Source organism: Acinonyx jubatus, chromosome A1, assembly GCF_027475565.1.
Source record: "Acinonyx jubatus isolate Ajub_Pintada_27869175 chromosome A1, VMU_Ajub_asm_v1.0, whole genome shotgun sequence".
Taxonomy (NCBI): Eukaryota; Metazoa; Chordata; class Mammalia; order Carnivora; family Felidae; genus Acinonyx; species Acinonyx jubatus.
The window spans coordinates 149,546,670-149,572,308 of record NC_069380.1 but is presented as its reverse complement, the minus strand read 5'-3'; the positions used below and the strand labels follow the sequence as shown (position 1 = coordinate 149,572,308).

At 36.8% G+C, this 25,639-nt stretch overlaps 1 long non-coding RNA gene across 4 annotated transcripts in view; it reads right to left on the bottom strand.

Moving 5' to 3' along the window:
• LOC106968734 (uncharacterized) overlaps nt 1-25,639 on the bottom strand; it is a 133,435-nt gene that overhangs the window by 23,015 nt on the left and 84,781 nt on the right. For all 4 annotated transcript variants that reach the window (XR_003413751.2, XR_008299589.1, XR_001429189.3 and 1 more), the window contains one exon: nt 16,304-16,417. This is a non-coding gene — a long non-coding RNA (uncharacterized LOC106968734). The remainder of the gene's footprint in view (nt 1-16,303; nt 16,418-25,639) is intronic.

Genomic DNA, 25,639 nt, shown 5'->3' with positions numbered 1-25,639 from the left:
TTGTATGATCCAGTAATAAATTTGGTCACTAAAATTAGCAGTGAACTAGTCTATATTTTAAAAAGTAGAACATTCAAAAGTCATGATTCTCTACTTCTTGCTCATGACCAGCATTATAAATATTCTTAAACATTATGCTCTATTTGGATCTTCCACATTTTAAAAGGGACATGTTATAATAATAAAAAAGTGATCAAGAAAATAATAAAATTAAGAAATGACTAGAACAGAAATTCAGAGGAGAAGCTCAGGGAAAGATGACAGTTTGGCCTGAAACAAATGTGCTACATATTACATTAATCATGGTCTCTGGGGACAAAACGAAAGTGCTGCCTATTCCTTGGGGGGACAGAGCCATGGGCCATTGCAGAGTTGTTTAGTCCCCATAAGTAACCAATTCCTGATGTAACGGGCTATGAGATATCAGATTATATGCCTACAGGTCCACTCAACAGACCATTTTTTTCTAGTGATTTGGGATTTAGTGCTGCCTGCCAAACCACCAGTTTTTGTCCAGATGATCAAATTACAAGCAGGTTTACCATCAACTATTCCCCCATATTAAATATACCTCTCCTTCATCCACGGTTTCTTATCTCCTATCTAGAGTTTATGAAGTAGGTACCATTATTTTTTTCAAGGAAGATATTTTTCTACGAAAATGATTGTTTTTCCTCTCAGATTCACCCCATCACCACAGAGAAGATGAGGCTCAAACAGCTGTCCCAGAAGGCAGGTCCCTGGCTGCCAAATCACCCACAAGAAGACAGCATCCCCAGCACATTCAGAATGGCTAGCAGGAGAATGCAGCTGGAAATATGCTAGTTTCCTCACACCTTTTCCAATTTATTCCCCATCTGTGGAAGTGTGGAGACCCAAGGCAGAACATGCTTCTAGCACTGTCTACTGAGGATGCCAGCCCAGCAGGGCCATGCCAGCCCATGACACCTATGAGATGTGGAACCAACAACTCTTTTGCCCTGAGTCAAAATAAAGCCTAAGAATGCTTTTATGGTTCCCAATATAAACTAAAAATAACAGAGGTGGTTAGTTCAGACCCAAGATTCACCTTGGAAATTGTTCCTAATTGTACATATCCCTCAAAGTGTCTTTTCTCCAAATGGAATTGGTCATTGACATGTGGATGTGCTCCTAATAGCAAAATAAAAATATTCCCTGCCTGAAGCATTATAATAAAGTTGTCTTTTTCCATTTCATTGTCTCAGAACATTTAATCAATTGACATGACATCTGGGGCAGGTCAAAAGAAGCCACGACTATTAATTTATAATTGCAATAGTCATTAACTTATTGATGACATACTCTTATTACTTTAACTTATTTTTAACAGTTTTAGTTTTACTTTTTAAAATGTTTTTAAACTATACACTCACTTGGGATTCAGAGATGGAAACCTAGGCACTTTTTTATCCTGTGTTCCCCATTTTGAAAAAATCCAGCCCCAAGGAAAATTCTGAAGTGGACACATTTTGTCTGCAAAAAAGCTGGCCTCCCATTTAGGAGGGTTTCCTATCGCCTACCTAAGATCATCTAAATTTTATATTAAATGAAATTTTGAAAGTATATTTGATTCTCCTAAGACAGAACTGGGTACATAGCAGAAGCCCCAAATTTATTAACTCCCTTCTTTTTCCAGCTCAGGAAAAGAATCCTTTATCAGTTATTTCCAAAAGTATGAGAATATCAATCAGTAATTGTCTTCTACCTGCAGTATTCTCTTCTCTAGTTATAAAATAAAAGACTTGTCTCCTTATTAAAGAAGGTGTATCTGTGTGTGTGTGTGTGTGCGTGTGTGTGTGTGTGTGTGTGTGTGTGTTTGGATTAGGAGGGAGAGAAGGAAAAGTGGAATGAAAGAAATACAAATACTCCCTAGGATGCTGAATGGCACAAAGAAAGCCATCACCTTGCTCTGCCTACACATAAAACCAAATTGCCTGCCTTCTCCTTCCCCACTCCCTCCCCCACCTCCTACCCCTCACCACCTTGACTCCTCAGACCAGCCTCCAGCTTGTCTTTATCTTTCTGAATTCACAACCCTATCTTAATTCTGGTCTTAAGCTTAGTACTTTACTGACAAGACAAGGCTTGTCCTAGGCAGACAGTGGGAAGTAGATAACCATTAAAAATGTTTAATTCCAAACATGGGAATGGAGAAGCTAAACCACTTTGGTAACAATTTTCCTCAGTAATGAATATCATGAGGAAAAGCATTCCTTAGTACAATGGTGTGTACATGACAAGTGGTTGGGTTCATTTACTTAACATGTTTTGCATAAGTTGTGATTAATTATCTACATTTTTTCTGATATTGTTTCCATCATACTGTGAATTTTAGTCTTAAACAATGGCTGTGTTTCAAATATTTGAGAACATACCAGACAGGCATCCTCCACCCTATTACCAAAAATATTGTAAATACTAACTAACTTGGGAAATCCGCTATCCCCTATTTCTTCCTCACCAAGCTTATAAAATGTCCACAAATATATACATTTGCACACAAATTTTCTTGCTAAGCAGAAGTATACTCACAAAGCCATAGTCACCCTCTTATTTGTATGGGCAAAAAATCTTTAGAGCAAGGACTAAATTGCAGGTACAGTTCGGGGCATCTTTGAATGGCACACCCTTTCTACAGAATGTGGGCCACTCATCTAGACATCCTAGTATTTTGACATAAGCCCTGTCAGACAGAAGGTTCCATGCTACCAGATACACTTCTTTTGAAAATGTCATCCAGGGTAGAAATTGATTTTCTGCCTCAAATACAGCTGCTGCTCTGAGAAACCCCCTATCCTATTAAAAGTGTCCCTGCTCCACCTCCAACTAGACATAAGCCACATGACGGAATTGACAGATTTGTAGGAATGCAAAATTCCCACTGATTCATTCATTCATTCAACAACAAGTATATTTTCACTCAGTATACAAATCACTGTTGTAGATGCTTGGGAATATACAGTGAACAAGACAGGGAAGGTACCTGCTCTCATGGAATCACTTGCTATGATTTCAGGTAGTGTATTGTTATGTACAAATAATTTAAAACATGGTAATTTGCTAGAGAAAGACAATTTTGGATTGGACAGTCAAAGAAAACCTCTTCCAAGGCTCTGATATTTGAGCAAATCATACCAAATCAAAGTGAATAACCTGGTAGAAAGGACACAGGATTTGGACACAGAAGACTCAATTTCTAACTTTTTGTAGTCTATAGGCCAGTTCCTGAAAGCCTTCTCCTTTTAGCATAGAATAGGAATCCCACTGGGAACATTTCTCATCCTCCCTAAAAAGGTTGATATTGGTTCAACTTGATGAGCTTTTCCATTATGATATTTATATCATGACTCAAACCCACTACATTCACCTTTTTAAATATGAAGATTCTAAATCGATGGTTCTCAACCCTGGATACACAATAACTTGGAAACCTAACCCTGCTGGCATTGCTTTAGATGCTGAAGTCAATAATACAAGATGAGTCAGTATGAAGGACTTCTAGGTGCCATCCACAAGCAGCTGAGAGAAGGGGTTGGGGGTGAATTGGTGAATCCAGAGTCACTGGATGCTTCACTGCTTTATAGAAAACCACCTGATATTAGTGAAAATCTCTGAAGCAATTCAACATGTTCAGAGAAGATTTATCCCTGGTGGTTTAGCATAAGATATCTGTATCAGGGGCAGAAAAAAAATCGCGGTCATATGATCAAGCAAGATTCGGATTGGAGGTGATGTATATGTTTGTGGTGTAACCACATCTTTTTTTTTTTCAAGTTTTACAACAGAAATCACACTCTTTTGAGGTTAAATACTGCCCTAGTCTCTTCAAAAGATTTCAAATTTCACACCTCCACCCACACATTAAGTTAGTAGTCCAAACCAGATGGAGGTTAGCACTTTAGGTTAGAATGACTGTCTGGCGGAAAGTCTTTACATGATTGCCCATAACTATTGCTTGTACCTTTAGGCCTATCAGCCCTTTGCTTGATTTCTGACATTAAACTGCATTTAAGCTATACCAACTCTTACTCTGAGCTACACACAAAAATTTTCCACACCATAACCATGTGGAGTGGCTCAAAAATAGTTTTTTGATAGGTCATTAGGAAGAACCAAGAAGGAATTCAAAGATGAGTCAGAGTGTTTTAATAAACAAACACATTCACAGGCCAGCACCTTTTCTCATGGTGCTCACATGTCCACCAAATGCTCATTTCTTTTTTTCTATTCACCCAAATTTTACCCAGTTTTCAAGGCTCAACTCTATCCTCTTCTTCTTTCTCCCTCTAACCTTCTAGAACTCATAATACATATATATATATATATATATATTCCATTGATTTCCGTGTAATTGTTTCTGTATTTGATTTAACTGAAGTATGCATGTCCCCATAAGATGAAAGATAGCTCTACAAGATAAAAAGTATGGTTTGTACTGGTGTCCCTCAATAGCTTCTCTGCAATTAGACTAGAATCAGGCACACAATGGGGACTTGGAAGATGGGCAACAAATGAAACTCCTCTTGGAGAAGTTGCATAGGGCTATGGGATTAGCGCTTGACCTGAATCATGTGTTCAGAAAGAAGCAGAAGAATGGACTCAGTAAGCAATGTTCCTGGCTGGAAACCAGTAGCTTTGGACACAGGAGGGAAGATCTCAAAATCTGAAAGCAGGACCAGATTGGAAAGTTAGTTCAGTGAGACCTCTATAAAATGGGCTTGCAGAATTCCAAGAAGAATAAACACAATATGTGTAAAGCAGCTATACAGTGAGTATAGCTCACTGTATATAGTAGTAGGTGCTTGGCAAATAATAGCTAATATTATGATGGCCCAACATTATTTGGAAAAAAAAAAAAGACTTGAGAGATGAGATATAAAAAATGAAAAAAAATGAAGAGATGAGATATAAAATATACAGGCAAAATTAAAATCTATGAGAAAGATTAACTGGGTCACAATGAACACTTGGATCCAAGTGAAATTTGAATTTGTGTGGGAAGAGGGCTTCTCTTCAGTTTCTCTTTTATGACCCCAGAAATGTATCTTTTTTCCTTCCTTCTGGCTGGTCTTATAAAGTGTTAAATCTTCCATATTCTAGATACTACAACAATGTGGTACAAAGGGAAGTGCCCAGGATTTGAAATAAGCATATGTGGATTCCTGTCTCACTGGAAGAAAATGAACAATTATCTTAATCTCTGCACCTGGTTTTGATCCATTGTAAAATAAGCATACTTACTCCACAATGCTCTCGGGAAAATTAAGACGATATATAGAACTTACTGATACTTTGGAATTGAGATCAGCCAAACTATTCAGTGATCAAATTAGAAAATAATAATCCATAATGAATTGGTAGTTATTATCTCCTATAAGCAAAGAACCATGAAAGATACAAAAGAAATTGGAGCCAGAGGACCCAATCTAGGAGAGCTAGATGCTGTTGGGAGTGCAATTCCCTTAAAAAAGGACACAAAACTAAACTGGCATAGTGCCAAGTGTGAAAACACAGAACATGCCATAGGGAGTGATGATGCACAGAGTTTGATCATTAACCTTCCAGGGCTACCACTCAAAGGCCACCTCAACAGAGCTCTAACCCACCCCTTGAAGCCTCATTTTCCAGGCCTTTCTTGAAAATTGTTTCAGCCTGCTTGGAAAACATGCTATCCCTGAGCATGTGTAAAGTTTCCCTCTGTTTGCTCATGCTCCTTCTTTGCACATCTAACCACGAAGATACCCATAATCTTACCTCTTTAAAACCTCTTCCCTTCATTACCACACATTCTAAACGTCATCCTCTCCATGAAGCTTTCTTAACTCTTAAGTTAACTATTCATTTTCCACTTGTGAACCCCCTATTTCATTTTGTTAGTGCCTCTCTCTGACAGTTTCTACAGTCTACTTACATATTACCTTTTCCCTCTTGGATTAAAAGACAGAAAACTTAACCTCCTTCACCTTATTTTACCCCAACAACTTGCTCATGGCAGGTATTTACTAACTTTTAAATACTGGATGCACTAACGGAATCTGGTTGAGATGCTTCTAAATCATGCAACAAATAAATGCAATCTTAACCTTAATTGGGACAAAACAACTCTCTTACTACCTCATTCATTTATTCCTTAAGTATTTGTTACCTTAAATATTTGTTACTGGTACCTATTTTTTTTTTTAATTTTTAACGTTTATTCATTTTTGAGACACAGAGAAAGAGAAAGTGCACATGAGCAGGGGAGGGGGAGAGAGAGAGGAGACACAGAATCCGAAGCAGGCTCCAGACTCCAAGCAGTCAGCACAGAGCCCGATGTGGAGCTCGAACCCACGAGTGGTGAAGTTGGATGCTTAACCAACTAAGCCCTCCAGACGCCCGTTGTATAAGGCCATGCTGTATAAGGCTACAGGATATGTGCAAGTAGACTGCTGATGGCAGAAGCAGGTGATAGGACTATGATAAAGAAGTACAGGATGGGCAGGTGGGTGGGAGAGGGGATGAATACCCATTCCTCAACACTCTCCACAGGACTTCTAATGATTAAGAAATGTTCTCAGTAGGTGATCCATGAATCAGAGTGTTCACTTTGAAATCAAATCTCTCTCCAAAGAAGGCAAGAGCAGAATGAATTCAGCTCAGCCAAAGAGATATGGAGTGAAGGTGGAGAAGGCACCTCCTCTCTCTCTATTGAACATGTAGTCTTCTAGCAGAGGAAAATACTGGGGAGATTGATAAATATTTTTATCTCCCTAAAAAAACTTCATGTTACATACAAGCCATTATTATCATAATTACATCCTTTCTTCTCACCTTTTTTTTTTTTACTGATCTAGAACAATTTTATGTTTGAAATGGTAATGTTGGAATATGGCAAACATCTTACTTTCAGCAGCAATAAACTTATGGCTACAATATAATATTTCTTGTATATTCCTTCTCTATTTCTCCTTTTGGATTATAGATTATGAAAGATTTTATGAAGCGGTGGTGACAAAATATATTTCTTATTAATGTGTAATATTTGCTACATTAATAATTTTATGGCTTTAATTATTGATGCGAACTTAATTGTGCCCCATGTCCCTTTTTCTTGCGGCTCAATAAAAACTATATATTTCTTTAATTAGGCTTCATTTGAAGACTAGAAGACAATGCAGGAATGGTTTCTTGCTAATTCACCTATCTACAGCCAGTAAAGAAATGGAATTAGTGTCTTGAATGTGGTTTAGTGAGACAAAATATCTAACTGTTCTGAAAGTGTGACTTTCCTTTGCACAGTTAACCTCACCCAGAGGCCAGGGATATATAGCCAACTGAAACCGAACACTGCAGTAGGGGATGGTTTTCTCCCTTTCCTGGCTCTGGGGAGAAATTCCATTGATTTTAGAAGAGATAGAAAGGGAATATTGGGGTCACCTACATGGTTATCATACTGTCTTCCTTCTTTATATGCTCTGCTTTACTAGAAATGTAATCTTAGTCTTTCCTGCTTGAATTCGACATCTTGCTATACCACTCTACTTACAATCACTGGGACTGTTATAACCACTTTATTCTGGGTCCAAATGTTTCAAAACACCTACAAGAAAGGCTGGATGGAAGGAAACTAACATTTGCTAAGCATCTGGTCCAGGTTATACTAGGTGCTCCCAATCAATTATTTCTTTAATCTCCAGGGGTCACAATAGCAAATGTCAACAAGATCAGAAATGAAGAAAGCAGATTGAACTTGAGAAATAAGGAGCCCTCTGAGTTCCATCTTTCATCTTCCACTTTGGTTAGAGAAACGAGTACAGAAAAAAATGTTTAAGAATAACATTTGTAGCATTCTTTAAGAATAACAACAGGGCAAGTGCAATGATGAACTGCAACGGATGCTCATATCTCAGGGTCAGACAGGATATTGGGAGTGCAGGGACTGTGGCAAACTGGAAACTGGAAGGCACGCACCCCATCTGAGATTCTCTAGGGTGGGCTTTATTGTTGCCACGCTGATAGCTCTTCTACATTTTTAAGTAAAGCTTAAAAAGCTGTTACATTTTTAAGTGAAGCTTAACTACTGTTACATAAAAGAATAACACAAACTTATCAGCCTAAAACAATACAAATTTATTATCTCATGGTTTTCTTGCTCAGAGTTTAAACATGATTCAACTGGGTCCTGTGCTCAGGGTGTCATCGGGCTAAAATCAAGGAGTCGGCAGGGCCTATAATCACATGTGTGCCTCTAGAGTCCTCTTCCAAACTCCATGGTTGATGGCTGAAATCATGTTCTTGCAGTTCTATGAACAATAGCCTTATTTTCTTGCAAGCCATTTACTAAGGACTACTTTTAGCTCTGATTCTCTACACCCGGCCATAGAAGCTTACTACCTCAAGCCCAGCAGAAGAATCTTTCTAATGCCTCAAATCTCTCTGACCTCTTTTAAGAGCTCACCTGTGTAGGTCAGGTTCACTGAGGATTATCTTCCCCTTGATTAAATCAAAGTGAAATGATTAAAGGCCTTAACTGTATCTGCAAAATCCCTTCTGCCATATAATGTAACATACTCACCAGAGTGATGTCCCTTCATATTCATAAGTCTTGTTCCTACTCCAAAGACGGGTATTATATACCAGAAAGGGGGATCGAGGGAGCCATATTGGAATTCTGTCTACTACAATGCCTTTCCTCAGGCTTCTCATGGAGGTATAGCAGTCTTTTTATTTATTTTTTTAATTTATATATTTATTTTGAGATAGAGAGAGTGTGAGTGGGGGAGGGGCAGAGAGAAAGGGAGAGAGAGAGAATCTCAAGGAGGCTCTGTGTTATCAGCACAGTGCCAGACACAGGGCTTGAGCTCACGAGTGTGACATCATGACCTGAGCCGAAATCAAGAGTCAGATGTTTAATGGACTGAGCTACCCAGGCACCACTATAGCACTCTTTTTAAAAATGAACTGCCGAATAGCCATGAATACTTCAACTTCCTTTTATTTTCTACAACTGCTTTGACCTCTTTGCACTATCTTATCGTAGTATCTATTGGTCCAAGGCCATCTACATTCAGTGCCTGTCACTATTTTAAAAACTTCAGTGTCAGAGCCTTTTTCCTGCAGTTTGATAAGCATAATAAATACTTGTCACAGATGAAATTTGCACAAAAGCTAACTGTGATGTCAATAACAGGTATAGTTTTGTAACTGTAATGTAGGTTGATTCTTGAAATCCTAAATTTATTATTAGTACATTCTATTCAGAGGGACTTACTCTCTTGATACACATAGAGAATTCAAACTTCAAAGCATTTTAGAAAATGACAGACATCTGAAAGTCCCATTTTTACTCCAATGAAAATACCTTTTACCAAGAAGTTAAAATTTCCCACAAATATAAAAGGACTTAAAAAATAAGAGTAATAAAAAATGCTATTATTCTCAGGAAGACAACTCATAACCATGTTGATTTAGGAAAATCTTCAAGCATTTACTTGGGCAATTGTAAGGTAAACTCAGTTCTCACAATGAAAGGAAAATGCTTTGAGGAGTTTTCTGGGGTTTCTTTATAGCTTATTTGCTTCTTTACCTATAAAAATATTTTATATCATCTTTAAGGGAAAGCTGTAAGAGATATTTATGTTTAGAGGAGAAATCCATGTATAGGAATTCAGATTTACTTTTTTAAATAGGTAAACACAACCTCATAAATAAAATCAAAGATTTCCCCAGATAGTTTTTGAAAATAAATACACATAAACCAGCCCTGATTGTCTCATTTGCTGTCTAAATACCAAAGAGCAATGCAGTGGTCTTAAAAAAAATTTTTTTACCGTTTATTCATTTTTTGAGAGACAGAGTGAGAGGAGGAGACAGAGAGAGGGAAACACAGAATCTGAAGCAGGCTCCAGGCTCTGAACTGACAGCACAGAGCCCGACACGGGGCTTGAACTCACAAACCGTGAGATCATAACCTGAGCCGAACTCAGACACTTAACCGACTGAGCCACCCAGGCACCCCACTGCACTGGTATTTTAAAGAGTAGTTGTATTATTTTAGACTTTACAAATCACAAACAGTAATTCATGATTTAGAAAAGAACTACTGAGCTATCTAGCTATTCCCTTTTAAGAATAGCAGTTCGGGGCACCTGGGTGGCTCAGAGCGTTAAGCAACAGACTTCGGGCTTAGGTCATGATCTCACAGTTTAGAAGTTCAAGCCCGGAGCCTCGCACTGGGCTTGCTCTGTCAGCGCAGAGCCTGCTTGGGATCCTCTGTCTCTGTCTCTCTGCCCCTACACCGCACGCACTCACACTCTATCTCTCAAAATAAATAAATAAACTATAAAAAAAAAAAAAAAGAGTAGCAGTTAAAACAAACCAGCTCACTTCAGGCATGGAAGAAAATTCTCCAAACTCATTTCAAACAAATCTTAAGTGAGTTAAATGACAACTTTGTCTAAAAGATAAATATTTTGTACTTCCCCAATTCTCATTGATGAAACTCTCATTCTCAATTTTAAAATTTGTTGTGTCAACTGAATGGCTATAAGTGGATTGACTTATACTTTTTATAGTACATAAATTAACTAGATCGATTCAACCAAATGCCAATATTTTACCCCATCTAATTTTCAACACAGCATGCTGATAAATACTTACAGAAAAATGTTCCTGGTGTTTATTATTTGCAGCTTGAGAAGACTGATGAGGTTACACAAATGTAATCATAACTTAAAAGTTTGATGTGATAAGCAGTCATTTCTGAGCATTTTTGATTGTGCCAAGAGTGATTTTTAAAAAAATTGTGGTAAGTTTATTGCAGTCATTTGATAACAGTAATAATTTCAAAAGACAAGAGAGAAGGTGAAATTAGTAATAGCAAAAAAAAAAGCTCCCTTTTAAAAGCACTTCCTTATTTTATTATTTATTACACTTAAAAATAAAAACAAAACTAACTTTAGCTCTTTATCTACCCCTTCATTCCTCTGAGTGAACAGGGAAACTTTTCAATGGTATAATCTGAGCAACACTGAGCACCTTCAGCAGGCCTTGGCTTGATCCTGGTGACTAAGACTTCAAGACTTCAGTTTAAAGGCATTGGCAACCACCATTTAAAGGCAGAAGTTATCTGGCAGGGGTAATGCATAAAGTCATTATCACGTAAGATAAGTTCTGAAAGATAAATTGTGCGCTTCTAATGAGTCCTTAGGAGAAGAAGGGCCAGAGCAGTTGGATTTGAAGAGGATGGGAAAAAGGAAAGTCATCCTCTAAAACACTCCAGCCATAATAATCATCCAGTGAATATCTGCGAGCTGAATCGCCTTAGACAGCACCAGACTTTACCTCTGGGACCCTGTCAAAATAATGTTTTATGGCTGTAGCCGCAAGGGAAACTTTGATGCCCAAAGGAAAGGAAGAGCAGTTAGAGGGCAGAAACTATAAAAAGGGGTGAGGAGAGTACCCATGCCCACATCTGAATATTTAAAATAAAGTAGGGGTGAGGACACAGGAGATGTTGTGTACCTACTACCCAGAAATATGCTTCTCCGCCCACAGTAAAAAATGTAATCTGTTCCTATTAGATGATAATCCATTTTAGAAGCCCACGAAGGTTAAACTGACATCTGAAATTCAGAAAAAAAAAATTACAGAAATTTTTCATATATCTAGGTAGGTTGTAAATGTAATTTTTGTATCATTTAAGTAAAGCAGAAAAACAAAACCCCCCCAGTTTGTATCTTGAAATCATAGGACAATTTACCTATGATAAAAAATAAAGCTATTGGTTAGCAAATTGAACAATCCCCACCAAGTGTAAGATTAAGCTAGTCTTGTACTTTACAGATTTACAATATTACTTCCAAACTGTCCAGAGCTCGAATTCAAATCTATAGTCTGGTCCTTATGGCACAAATATATTTAATTTTTCTATCTGGTCATTTTAATCAAGATGATGTACATTACAAAGTTTAATTTTATACTCACAACATTATCACCTAATTTTCCCCAATAGTAGACCAGTAAGTTTCTGTCAGTGAATTGGCAACATCATGATTTTTCATAGTTTGGTTTTTGCCAGCCAATAATTTTTTGACCTGGCCCTAAGAGCTCTGGTTTCACTTCTTGTAGGAAAGAAGCAGCTTGTTGGCACAATGCAATAAGATCTAGGCATCTGCAACATGGGAAACTGAATGATTGTTTCAATATTTCCACCAGCAGTTTTCAGAGGTAGGATCACAGCAATGTATTTAAACAGAAAGACTCATCACTGAAGCTCAGGATATAAATTCCAAGACATTACATATGATACAGTGCTGCATGTTGGTGTCTGGCACAGGCAAGGTTCAAAAAGGAAGATCCACTAGAAGGAGCTTCCCAGAAAAGTCAGGGAGTTCTGGATAATATTTCAAATATGCCTAATCCCTACACGAGCAACTGATTCTATTTCCTTGACTCAAGCTACCCGTTTCTCACAATTATGGTTTCCAAAGTCAGGAAGTAACTTTTAATCAAGGTATACTTTTCATATGGTAATATTTCTTTTTTTTTTTCCTTTTTGCAAACTTTAGTAATCAATAGTGAACCTTAATGATCAGTGGTTCTTATTTACCTATCCAACAAATAAATGCAGGGTCAAACATAAGAAGAGTAAAACTTTATGATAGGACTAATAGTTGCCCTGATATTATAAAACTTAAATGAAGAAAAAGAGAGAAGGAAAAATTCTGTACCATGGTAGTGATCTTAGCTATTAGACACTAGTTCTATGTTTAAATGCATGTGGAATGCTTCTCCAGACTAAATTTAGTATCCTTGTGGGGGAGAGAATTTACTTGTTATTTATAAGAACACTGTGTGTGTGGTGTGTCGGGGGGGTGTGGTGGAGTGGTGTTCCAAGTAATTCAAAGCACATTAGAGACCTTAAAACCATATCTGCAATATGACAATTACTGTTTTTGTGAAAGATAAATGATTATATGTGGTTAACAGTGGTGATAGCAAAAGAAATTTTTTTCACTGAAAAGTTGTAATTTGACCTGTTTTGACACATTAAGGGGAGGCTTCCAACCTAAACCTTTTTCTTAACTCATGAGTCAATCAAGTGATTCTAACTGGGACTGTAATTGAGCATTCTGACAATACAAGGAGTCTTAAAGGTTACCTAGAATATCTGGCTCATTTTACAGACAAGAAAAATGAAGTCCAAAGAAGAGAGTCATTTGCTTTGCCTAAGGTTGCCTACTTACTTAGTGGCAGAACCATGGGTAAAACCCAGTCCTTCTGTTTTCCAACAAAATACTTTTTTTTTTCAGGGGAAAAGAGACTCTCTTCCTCCCTGAACATGACAGAAAACTGTTTCTGGGCAGTTTTGCCAGAACCTGAAAATTAAACCCAAGTGTCAGAAGAGTTTTGCAGAAGTAGAGATCAATTCTACCACAGTAATTCAAGTTGTTCTCTGTATACCTCTGGCAATTGCAAATATAAACAATGTCTGTATGGTTTTTGTAGCAGACCTGGGAGTTCTTTTTTTTTTTTTTTTAAATACACATCCAAATTAGTTAGCATATAGTGCAACAATGATTTCAGGAGTAGATTCCTTAGTGCCCCTTACCCATTTAGCCCTGGGAATTCTTGCATTAAAATACAGTATTTAAGCAGTCAAGGAAGTCTTTAATAAGTTAGAATCATATATCATTTTAAGAATTGGAAGTCTTGTGCAATAAATTTCATGTCATTCTCTAAATTTACAGAGGAGGAAGATAATGTCACATGCTGGTCAGTGCAAGGTCAGGACTGGAATACAAATTTCCTAACTCCTTGTCCACTCTTTCTTCATGACACCACATGGCTTCATCATAAATTATGCCCAAGAAATGGACAGATGCATAGGGGAATTAACCTAACACAGCTTCCCTATGAGAGATTTCTCAAGCAACACAGGAAGTGAGTGATACTTGTCATCAGGCCTGGCTAATTCTCTGTCCTGGCCCTGTAAATATTTAACTAAATGTGACATATACATACAAGTTTAACTTGCTAGTAGGTATACATCTGCCTGATAATTTTCTCTCTCCTCTTCCTCTTTCCTACAGAAAAACAAATGATACCACTTTCTCACTAGGTTTCCCTCCAGGAATAAAACTGATGGACAAACTCCAAGGGGCATCACAGATGAGAAATTATACTCAGTTGTTAGTAGCCTAGAGTTTGACAGGACCCAGAATTCCCTAACATAGTGAGGTTAGAGGAAAGGGGGAAGAAAAGTTGATGCAGAGGAGGGTTTCAGCAAGGCAGAAAAATGATAATGGGGCTCATGTGAGGAAGATAAAACACAAAGTGGAGGCTGGAAGGATGCAGGCCATTGTGCAAGCTCTGGTGTGGACTGCCTGATGACTTCAGAAAACTAGACAGTTACCTAATTATATTTCTCAAGGTCAACCACGAAGGCTATGATGGAGCTCTCGACTGCGTAGCCAATGAGGTGGCTGGAGGTGGTGTGTCATTTCAGACATCCGTGGACAACTTCAATTATTTTCTTGCTACTGACAAATTCATGTCCAAACCCACATTTTAGAAAATTGAACAGTGTATCTGTTGAAACACTCAGATTTCCAGAATTCTAAAATAAACATGCATATTATCTTCATTCTAAGAAAAAATATGTTTCAAAAAAAAATCTTGAAGAGATTACACTGTTTCCCTCTTAGAATCTCCAGTAACTAATTTTAACAATAGCTTTCATATCTGTCTCAGTTGGGCATTTTGTTTAGCTCAGAAAAAGAAATAACTGTAATATTTCTCTTCTAATAATGTTGGGAAATTTCCGTTATTGCCCCAAATGAAAATATTTCACTGTAGCCTAATTTCCCTCTTCAACATATAGCATGAGATCAAGAGCCATAAAAATCATTATTTTCCTGATGACTTCAATCTATTTCATAAGGGAAAGAAAACGAAGGATGCAGCTATCTCTCAGCATTCCCAAACCACTTTGCTTTTGGATTTTGTATATTCAAGCAACTAACTGTTGGCTGTTTTATTGGTTTGAATAACCCAAGCAAGGTGCAAGAAAATCTAACTTCTATGTTAGAATTCACATCTGCTTATGCTAGAATGAAAACCCATCTGAGAATCAATGAAGCACATGGAGAGGGTCTAATTAAATCCCTATGCCATTTCCTTTAAAGCTGTCAAATTGAAATTGTAATCGTGTATTCATTCACCCCCAGTGGTGTGGTGGTAATTTTAGAAGCGGGAATATTTAAGCAATAAGACCCAACAGGGTGTGTTTTGCTAGGATATCAACAAGACTGGATAGTTCCTAGGTAAGCAGCCAATAGTCTGAAAACAAAACCTTTCCTAAAGAGTAGATGATCACAAGACCTTTTTACAGGTGTACAACCATACTAATGAGAAAGATGACTTTGGGAATGAAAACTTGTAATAGAAGTATTTATTAAATTATACCATTAAAACCATGCTAAACTATTTAGTGAAAATAATGCAAAGCATTGACACATTAAATCAAAGGGATAATATGTTGAACAAATTAAAAATCAAATTTCCAAGATTTCTGGCTTTTGAAGTCACTATCAAATTCCAAACACCTGTTCTGCCTACAATCCTCTTTATTTTTATGCCTAATTTTGTTGTTAAATGATTTCCCCCACCGAAATTTAATTGAATAAATATGAAAAAAATATATGCTCTGCAACTTGTTATTAGGGTACCTTTTTTGTCTCATTTTAGAGGACAACATGCTTTCAGGAAGAGTCTCTTTTGAAATGTCTATAAGTTTTTCACATATAAGATCCACAATTACATAGGATGCTTTCTGCACTGTTTAAATAACAAACAGCGAAGAAAAGCAACCAAATTATATAGCTAATTCACTGGCTTTATGTAGATACTGCCTGAGTTAAGAGACTGGGAACCACCAGTCCTCAACATAAGTATCTTTATGTTCTTGTTCTAGGCTATAAGGTTTTTTACTCAATCTAGAGGAAAGAAAGAAAGAGAGAAAGAGAGGGAAGAAGAAGGAAGGAAACAAGGAAGGAAGGAAGGAAGGAAGGAAGGAAGAAAGAAAGAAAGAAAGAAAGAAAGAAAGAAAGAAAGGAAGGAAGGGAGGGAGGAAGAAGGAAGAGAGGGGAAAAAAAGTAGGAATAGTTCTGTAGATTAAATTGCTAAACTGCTTCCTTTGATACACTCTCTGACTGGAAAATTCAGTAAATCCAAGTAAAAAAAAAGCTAGCATGACAGCATTCTAACAATCCAAATATAAAAATCTCCCCCTTTCACTCACCTTCTCTCATTTTATATCCTTCCATCCTCCACTACATCCAATCTCAAACATAAACACATTTATAAGAATGAGTGTCGGCTGCTCTGCAGATATAACCCAGGCAGGAAAGATCATCTAGGTGGGAAAACAACAGAGAAAAAAAGAAAACAGGGAGTTTGATTCTGTTTTAGCTCTCCCCACTCCTTATGCCAGCCCCCTCTCTACACAAAAGCCTCTTAGAAAGGATTCCTCAGTCAAGTGTACAAACACAGCAACCTCAGAGAAAATTAAGGGAGGTTCCATTGTGTTCCATTCTGTATGTCTAGTGTATCCTTCAGAGAAGAATTAAGATAAGCAGCATTGACAATAACAAAAAGTAAAATAAAACAGAATATCGTTTCTGTATAAAAAAAAAAACCATAGAAAACTGAGTAGAACTAGAATTCACAGCAAAGAAAAAAAGAACTGGATAATGGGAGGGCACTCTTCCCACCTTCCTCTCCACTTTGCTTAAGCCCATTCAACTTCTGGTGCCTGTGGATGGGCAATAAGGAGGAGGTGAACACTTAGGAGAGTGGAATTCTATGGCTTTGATGAAATAAATTCACCTCTTCTGATCTGATTCTTCTAGAATACAAAAATCACTCGCACCATCATTGTAGAGAATTGTCACAATGATAATGCCAACTCACACATTACATTCTCTACATGTTACACTGGCAACATAACTATATAGAGAGGAACAGAGTGTACGCATAAGTTAAAGAAAGATGAAGTTCATAAATGATTAGTAAGAATTCAAAACTATCAGTGTACGAGAAAACTCCGTAAATTGCACCTCTCTGCAATAAGACAGATCCCCAGCATCAGTCAGTGACAGGAACACACACGAAGTTACGATAAAATTCCAATATTGAATTCTTATAAAAAGTAGCATAAAACTTACATGTCTTGAGACTTTTCAAGCAAAGGTCACCATTTAAATTATAGGGAATTGCTCTTCTAGGCTCATATTTTACCTGAGTCAAATTTGTCCACACTTAAAAAGAGCACATTGCTTTCACAGAGCACATACTCCCACTCTCCAGAATTAGTGATAAATAATGAAAACTTCTGCAGAAAAAATTATTAAATTACCTATTTTCAATGCTCATTGGATAGGAAATTTGAGGGCTCAAGTTTATTGAGCATTGACCAACAGACTTCATCAGAGGTATCAAATACATGACCCTAAATTAGAAGGATAATTTTATAGCTTTAGCTCCTCAAAAAGGTGGTCAGTTTCAAATATAAGTATTATCCCTCAAACTAGATTTTCTAGTGTTTTTTTTTTTTGTAAAGGACCCATATAAATGGGTTTCAGGAAGTAACTTTCACTTATAACATCATAGGATATGCTTTTTTTACTTTTGCTGGGCTTTCAATTTTCATATAACATAAGATGTCATAAACGTCTACAATGAAAGATATGTTTCCATTTAAATAAATGTGCTGATTACTAGCAACTTACATTAAAAGGAAATAATTTTATTTTTTTAAAAAAGGAAATAACTTTGTAGCATTCCAATGATTCTTTCTTTCATATATATCCAAAACAAAAATGAATCATTTATAAGTACTAAGCATTATTAGCACCTTAAAATATAAGTGATTCTGCTACAATGTAATCAGGTTAATAATGAAAAATAATTAGTTATCTAATTGGTCTTTGGCCAGATAAGAGACATGTAGAAGACATGCAAGCCTAGGCATTTTAGAGAACACCTGACTTACCTTGAGAGAGAAAAATAGTAAAAACTTGTTAAAAATCTCTGCTGTTTTTAATTAGAGATGTGGTATCATGAAATACTTAACAATTTGCTTTCTTTCCTGCTGCTGGAAAAACACCTGCTCCTCACCCATTATGTGATCTTGTCAGTGCCCAAATAGTGAAGATCATACGTTCAATATCAAATGGCTTTCTGAATAGTACATCTCAGCTAAACTCTACATACAGAATGACGGCTTCAGAAAAGAATAATGATCAATATAACCCCACCCATAATCTTACTTTGCAAAATGTTTGCAAACTTTCTTATTTAATGTGGTCTTTGTCACACCTGTGTAGCCTGGCATGCTGGGATCTCAATGGTGGGCCAACATGAAAAATGGAGTAAACTGGAATTGTGTTGAGCCAAGCCTAGGAAAACTAATTCAGCTGTAGATTCAGTCCTCAAGGAACCAAAATGTTTTGCCTAAGAGAACATCACAATCTCAGAAGTAATCCTGACTAGTGTTCGTGTACAGGAGTCTATGTAATTGAGAAGCATGCCATAGTTTATGTTTTGCAGGAGAGACTTGTAGAGAAATGGCAAGAGTTATCCAGCCGGTAAGCATTTGGCCAAGAGGCCTGGGGTTTGTGGCAAAACCCTATTCCTGCAAATAGACCTGAATGACACCGGAAAAGTAAGCATAGTCATGAAAAGGACACTATTAGATCAGGAGATCTGGCTGCAGTTTGGTAGGCAGTGGATTGCTCCCGGCCAGCCCAGTCCAAGCATGAGAATGACTCAGAACAAGAAGGCTAGTGCCAAGTCCCCCCACTGGCAAAGATGTAGCTCATGTTTCTCTTCCAGTGTTCTCTTTAGCTCAAAACTGCACAGAGGTGGACCTACATGTTAAGGGTTTTCAATGTCTAAAGTCAATGAGGCTAGAGGAGATGTGAATCTACCTTCATATGATCATTTATATATTTTTTTCTACCCAATGCACACAGAAAAGCACTCAACACCTCCACAAACACATACACACACACACATACACACACACACACACACACCACAGACATGCACACACTTTTGTTAAGGCAGTATAAATGATTTTAAGTATGTATTTTACAAAGGTCCAAATTTATTGCTGACTGCCAAGTCTTTTTAATTTATAACAACTAATAAATCTTACCTAAAATTGGGAAAATCACCTTAAGTTTATGATCTCTGACATTTAAGCATAATGCTGAAAATGTTCAGAAAATTATGGATTTTACTTAGAGATGAGTTTCAGGTTTATACATTATCACAGATTATGAAAATCAGTGGAAAATGTACAGTTGTGGAATAAACCAGTGGGAATATACATATATCCAATTTTGGGCTCCCTAATTTTAAGCTCTTTATATCTTTATTTATCAAATGCAAACTTTGAACTTCTCCAGTTGAAATATTTCTTAAATTCTAATATAGAAGGATTTATGTATACTCCCCATTGTTTCATTTACTTAGAAAGCAGATTGAAAGAACAATAATGTTGGATTTCAGATGTCTGGAGGAAATACTGCACGCATGACATCTGTTTTCCCTGGGGATTTGACACACATTTGCTTTAATGTACTGGTGTGTTCCTCATTACCTTAGAAGCTATATGCTAAAAACAAGAGTGTGTTTCAGTTTTCAAGGAAAAGAAAAAAAATTATAAATCCCAAAGCCTTTTTCTCTGATGAACAATAATTTAGGGTTAAGCTTTCAAAAAAGAAAAAATGCAAATGATCATGTTTCTAAATGGTTCAACTTTGTAAAGATTATGTGTAAGTCTTCCATAAGCCTTCCATACATGTTAGTCTTCCTTGTTATTGGAGAATTATCCAGAGCCAGAAAGAACATGCCTTTGAAAATCAACAGCTAAAAGAAACAAGATCTGCATCTCTAAATAGCCCGAGTCACCAATTTAAGATGTTTGAGGTATTAATCCTCTGGAAAATTATTTGGCCTCCAGAAGCAGTGAATTGTTAAATATCTTTGGTGGATACCCTGGAGTTTTGCCATAAACTGACACATGAAGATCCATGCCGAACACAGAATGCCACACTATTCCACACTACACCAGCTGGTTTGTAACATGTACATCTCTGCACAATTTCTCTTAATAAAAAACATATAACATATCCAAAACACTTTCATGATTCTCATTCAGTATCTGTTCAACCAATTTGCTAATTAAGGAATATTTCCCTCTCAGATCACCTGAATTTAAAAGCTTTTGTAAGGCTCCTTCATATTGAAGGAACACAATTCAGAATGGGAGCATAGAGAAAAAAGTGTACTCTTGAAGTTAAAGTTCACATATTGCATGGGGGTAGATAAGATAAAAAAAAATTTTTTTTCCGCCATGTCTGTCCTTTGGCTGAGGTGACACATCAAATGATCAGATGTTACTCTGCAGCACGAGAACTTGATGGGGCTTTGAAATCAAGTGTCTTGAATCATTTCCTAAGTCCAGACAATGATAATAAACATCTCTCGAAGGGTCTAGGCCAGACCCATTAGTGAACATGAGCTGTCTCACATCAGCTGAAAGGAAAACTGTGTCCTGAAATTGAAGAGCAATTGGAATCAACATTTGCTTTCTCCTGGCACAATCGTTAGAATCTCGGATTAGACCTTTGACTCAGGTATCCTTCTGCACTTAAATAAAACTAAAAAGACTTTCATATCCCCCACTCAGTGAACTGAAGAAAATAATTGAATTGATTTAGTAAATTGCATCTATACACTTAATTAAATACATTTCACAACTTAATTTGGAGAATTAGAATTACTTTTGCATTTATTACAGTGGCTTTTCCTATTAAAAATGGAAACACCATTGGGGTGCCTGGGTGGCTCAATTGGTTGAGCGTCTGACTTCAGCATAGGTCATGATCTCGCAGTTCGTGAGTTCAAGCCCCGTGTTGCACTGTGCTGACAGCTGAGAGCCTGGAGCCTGCTTCGGATTCTGTGCCTCCCTCTCTCTCTGCCCCTTCCCCGCTCATGCTCTGTCTCTCTCTGACTGTCAAAAATGAATAAACGTTAAAAAATTTTTTTTTAATAAAAAAAAAATTGAGACACCAAAAGGGTCAGATTGAGTTAGGGATAAAGGTTAGAAGGCCCTAATAAAAAGACTAATAAAAAGTGACTTAAATGTCACCATCTCCCTGCCAAAATGTATAAGTGATATTTTCAGTTTGACATGAGAACTCCATCCTTGTTTGTTGGCGCTGAATTCTGAACATAAATTCTACAGTTTCCAGAAAGAGATGATACATGTATCCTTAACAGCTATAACACTGACGGGATTGGAAACCAAAATCTTCTGTTTATCCAAAGGTTAGATAGAGTATATTCCATTCACAATATGGAAGTAGATTACCTACATGAGCTTGCCAACAACAATCTTTAGGATAGAACAGTTTAATCCAATGCCCACTTTAGCTAGACACACAGCAGAGAGAAATGACAAAGCCTAGCTGACTGAGGCAAGTTATTATTAGCAAATATCTCTGCTAAGATGAGATTTAGTAGTTTTTTTAATGGTCGATATCTCTTTTGGTTTGATTTTTTTCAAAGTCTCGGAAACTACAAACATATTAAAGTGACAATTCTTTGTTGATTCAAAGAATAAAACAATAAACTGAGGAACAGATTGATGGATGACTGGATGTATAGATGGACAGATGAACTTTCAAACTTTTTATTTAAATAAAAGACTGAAGTGCTTTACTTCCATTGTATAATATCTAGTTTGAAATTGTACCCAGTAGGTTGAAGACAGCTTAGGGAACAACTGGGGAAATTTTTCCTTAAGAGACTATAATGACACAACAATTCATTTTCTGTATATCATAGATATTATCATGGAAGATAAATTGAAGAGATTCCAAGAAAGAGAAAAAAGTCATGATTTACATATTAATTCTTCAGTCAAGAAGTTTACCCTCACAAGACTCCATTTGTTTATATTTTTTACAAAACTCTATTTCAAACATCTTGGCTGGATATATGCACTTCATCACTACAAGAAACTAGTTCATGATTAGCTAGATTCTCTATATACCAGGATCATCTCCAGTTATAAATTAAGTACCAGTGGAAGTCAAATCAGCAGAGTATAATTTATTAAGCCACTGCTGTGTTAATACAACCTCCAAAGGTAGCTCATTTACTATCTAGGATTTGATTAGCCCCTAGGAGAACCTGGTTCGTTTTATTCAAATAACGCTATTTCAAACCATAAATTTCACGAACTGACCCTCAGAGAAAAAATATCTGTGAATTCAAATATATTGGAAATCTGTAAAACTCTAACTCATTCATTTGCCATCCACGTTGACACCTCGCTAGTTGTACAGGGAGTTATAAAATATGTAATCCTGCTATTTTTCAAAGATAAGTTAGGCAATATCATGGGGAGGCATATTTTGCTCAGGGATCCTTACACCATTATGATACTACCCAATATGTTATGGCAATTGTAATACTTTGTAGACTTGTGGAAAATATATCTAAAAATAACTGTGCCATTTCTGAGCAAAAGCAGAAGTAATTGATGTTTCCTAGAAAAATGATCCCACCTGGCTTTGTAGAAGAGCAGCATGAGCGTTTCAGTGACAGGTAGATCCAGAACAGAGCTTTGTCCTCAATATCATTCCGATTCTCTGAAACCCCAAAGCAAGGTTCATAGAGATTCTTTAGAATGCTTCACTTGAAAGCCAGATTACACTATTTAAGTGGCCTATGGAGTTCTGTATTAAAGGCTCCCTGCTGCTCAGGCATTTTTCCCATTATAATATATTGCTGTGGATTTAACACTGTAGATGTTCTAGCATTTAACTAATATGGCTCAAAAGGTTGTCATCGGGGACACTTCTAAATTATATCACTGCAAATAAACCTTGCTACAGAAGGAATTGCTTATTTAGCAAAGATATTTTATGGCATATTTGCATAAAAATACTACTTCTGTCTCTCAAGTTCATCTGTAACATTGCCGCTGAGCAGAAGAGCATGAGATGTGTTTACAAATATAAGTGACTTTGGTAGCAAGCTAATTTGTAAATGCATATTGCAAACTTTACGTGCACCACGATGCCCTAACTTATACCCTGCCTAACTCATAGACATTCGCATAACACGAAAAGAGTATAAAAACCATGCTTTTTCCAGTTAGCTTACATGAAGTTGGTAATCAACCACTGGACGTTAGTCCACTGTTATATGTGGCCTACAAAGCAGGTGAATCAAGCAATTCAAAGCAAGACAGTTTCCATAGGCCACATGGTTAAATTGTTTGAAGAGATGTTTTTTACCTCTCTTCTGAAACCAACCAACAGTGAATGAGAAAGTGAACGTGAGAACGCAAGGTGTTTCTAAGCCTTGTCATGGCCTCTTGATCTCACTTGAGTGCCCATGCTTGTTGCATACTGCAGAACATGATAACCGCTTAGAGAATCAGAGAAGCCTGGGTTCAACATCTGTCTTAATGTATGTGCTATGTGATCTTAGACAAGTTGCTTGACCTCAGTTTCCACATATATTTTTCAATGTATATATTTTTCAACATACTGATCTGTGGTTAAGAGAACATAACAGCCTTTTCAGTTAATAAGGCAGGTACATTTTCCTACATAGATAGGACAGTTTATACTCAATGAATTTAAGAGAATCTGTGCCAATTTAAGAATCTGTGAAATGCCAAACACATAGATAATAGCAGAGTTGGGTACAAGTTCCAAGATTTTTGGCCCCTGACTTAAAGGTATTTCTGTTCCAATATGCAGGATTCTCAACTTTCTTAGATTTTGCTGGGTATTCCGACCTCACTAATGTACACATATGTTATTTTCATTTTTAATTCAAACAAATTTTTTATATATTAAGAAGTGAAGGAAAACAAAACTGCAAACAGCTAGTGAGGCTGAAAGTTCATATTTGCTATTTTGAAAGTCTGTTCACAGGTCACCTAAACTGTTCCTACTTTTCACAGATTCTTCTTTTATTTCAACCCTGAACTCAAAAACTATAAGGCTTCCGTTTCTCTCTGAGATTCCAGCAGTGTTCTGTGATATTAGGAAATCTAGGACAAACAAGGCCAGTTGTAAGTACAAGTCATCTAGGCACTGAATATTGACTGGGCACTTTCTTGGTTGTCACATGCTTACCAGAAATATTTTTTCTTTTGAAATAATATGATCATCTCAAAAAATTAGATTACAATATGGTCATAACAAAATATATGCCTGCAAATTAATTTATTTACACAAACTGTATTTTAAGTTAGAACTTATCAATTCCCTTATATAATATACATGATTTATATATTACATGATTTATGTATTCATTTTCCCTACTCTCTCACATGTCACTAGAAATAACATGCAGATATTTGTAACTGTTATCACTACTACATTCCCAATTCCTAGAAGAAGTTCCTAAGACATAGACATGTACCAATTATTTATTAATTGAGTGTATGCATCCCTCAATCAAATACACACCTTAAATGAGAATATTAATTCCATCTAATACATAGCAATTTTTGCATTGTATCATTCTTTCTCACCTATTTAAAGTGAGTTTCTCACTAGTTTAAGGTACAATTTTCCCTTCTTTTCCCAGCATCATCAGTGTATTGCACTACCTTCCAAATTCTTCCCACCCACAAATAGTTATGTATGAATAGCTATCAACTTTTTTTTTTGAGAGAGAGAGAGAGACGAGACAAGAGGCAGAGAGAGAGAGGGTGAGAGAATCTCAAGCAGGCTCTGCATCAGCAACACAGAGTCTGACGTGGGGCTCGAACCCGTGAACAGTGAGATCATGACTTGAGCCGAAATCAAGAGTTGAACACTCAACCGACTGAGCCAGCCAGGCATCCCAATAGCTATCAACTTAAAAACAAAAACAAAAAAGACCTTGACACCATAGCTCCCTCCAGCTGCATCCTCACTTGTCTGTTCCCTTCACATGAATCTTTTTTAAAAAGTTGCCTCTGCTTCCTGAATCCACTTCTTTCCTTTCCATTATTTCTTGACACGTAGGCCTAAAACTATAATTGCTTTTGTTAATGTCATCAATGGTCTCCATGCTGTCAAAGCCAATGGTCAATACTGTTTTGAAACACTTGTTTTACTTGATTCTTAGGATACCATTTGCCTTTCATTCTCCTCTTCTCCGACCAGTACATACTTATCTTTCTAAACTTGAATTATTGGTATGTTCCAGGGCTGTGTTCAACACTCTGCTTCCATCCTCTACTGACACGTATCATCTAGGTAATCTCGACCAGAGCCATGGCCATACATTTTATCTGTATGTTAATGACTCTAATATTAATCACTATCACTATTCTATCTCTTAAACTCCATATGCATCCAATGCCTACTACACATGTTCTCTTGACTGCCTGAAAGACGTCTCAAATTTAGTATGCCCAAATGCAAATTCTTGATTCCTCATCCATGCCCCAAAGCTACACTTCCCCTAGTGTTCGTCATTTCAATAAATGGCACCTCCAGGATTTCAGTTGTTTATGCCACAAAATTTAGTGTGATCATAGGCTCCTCTC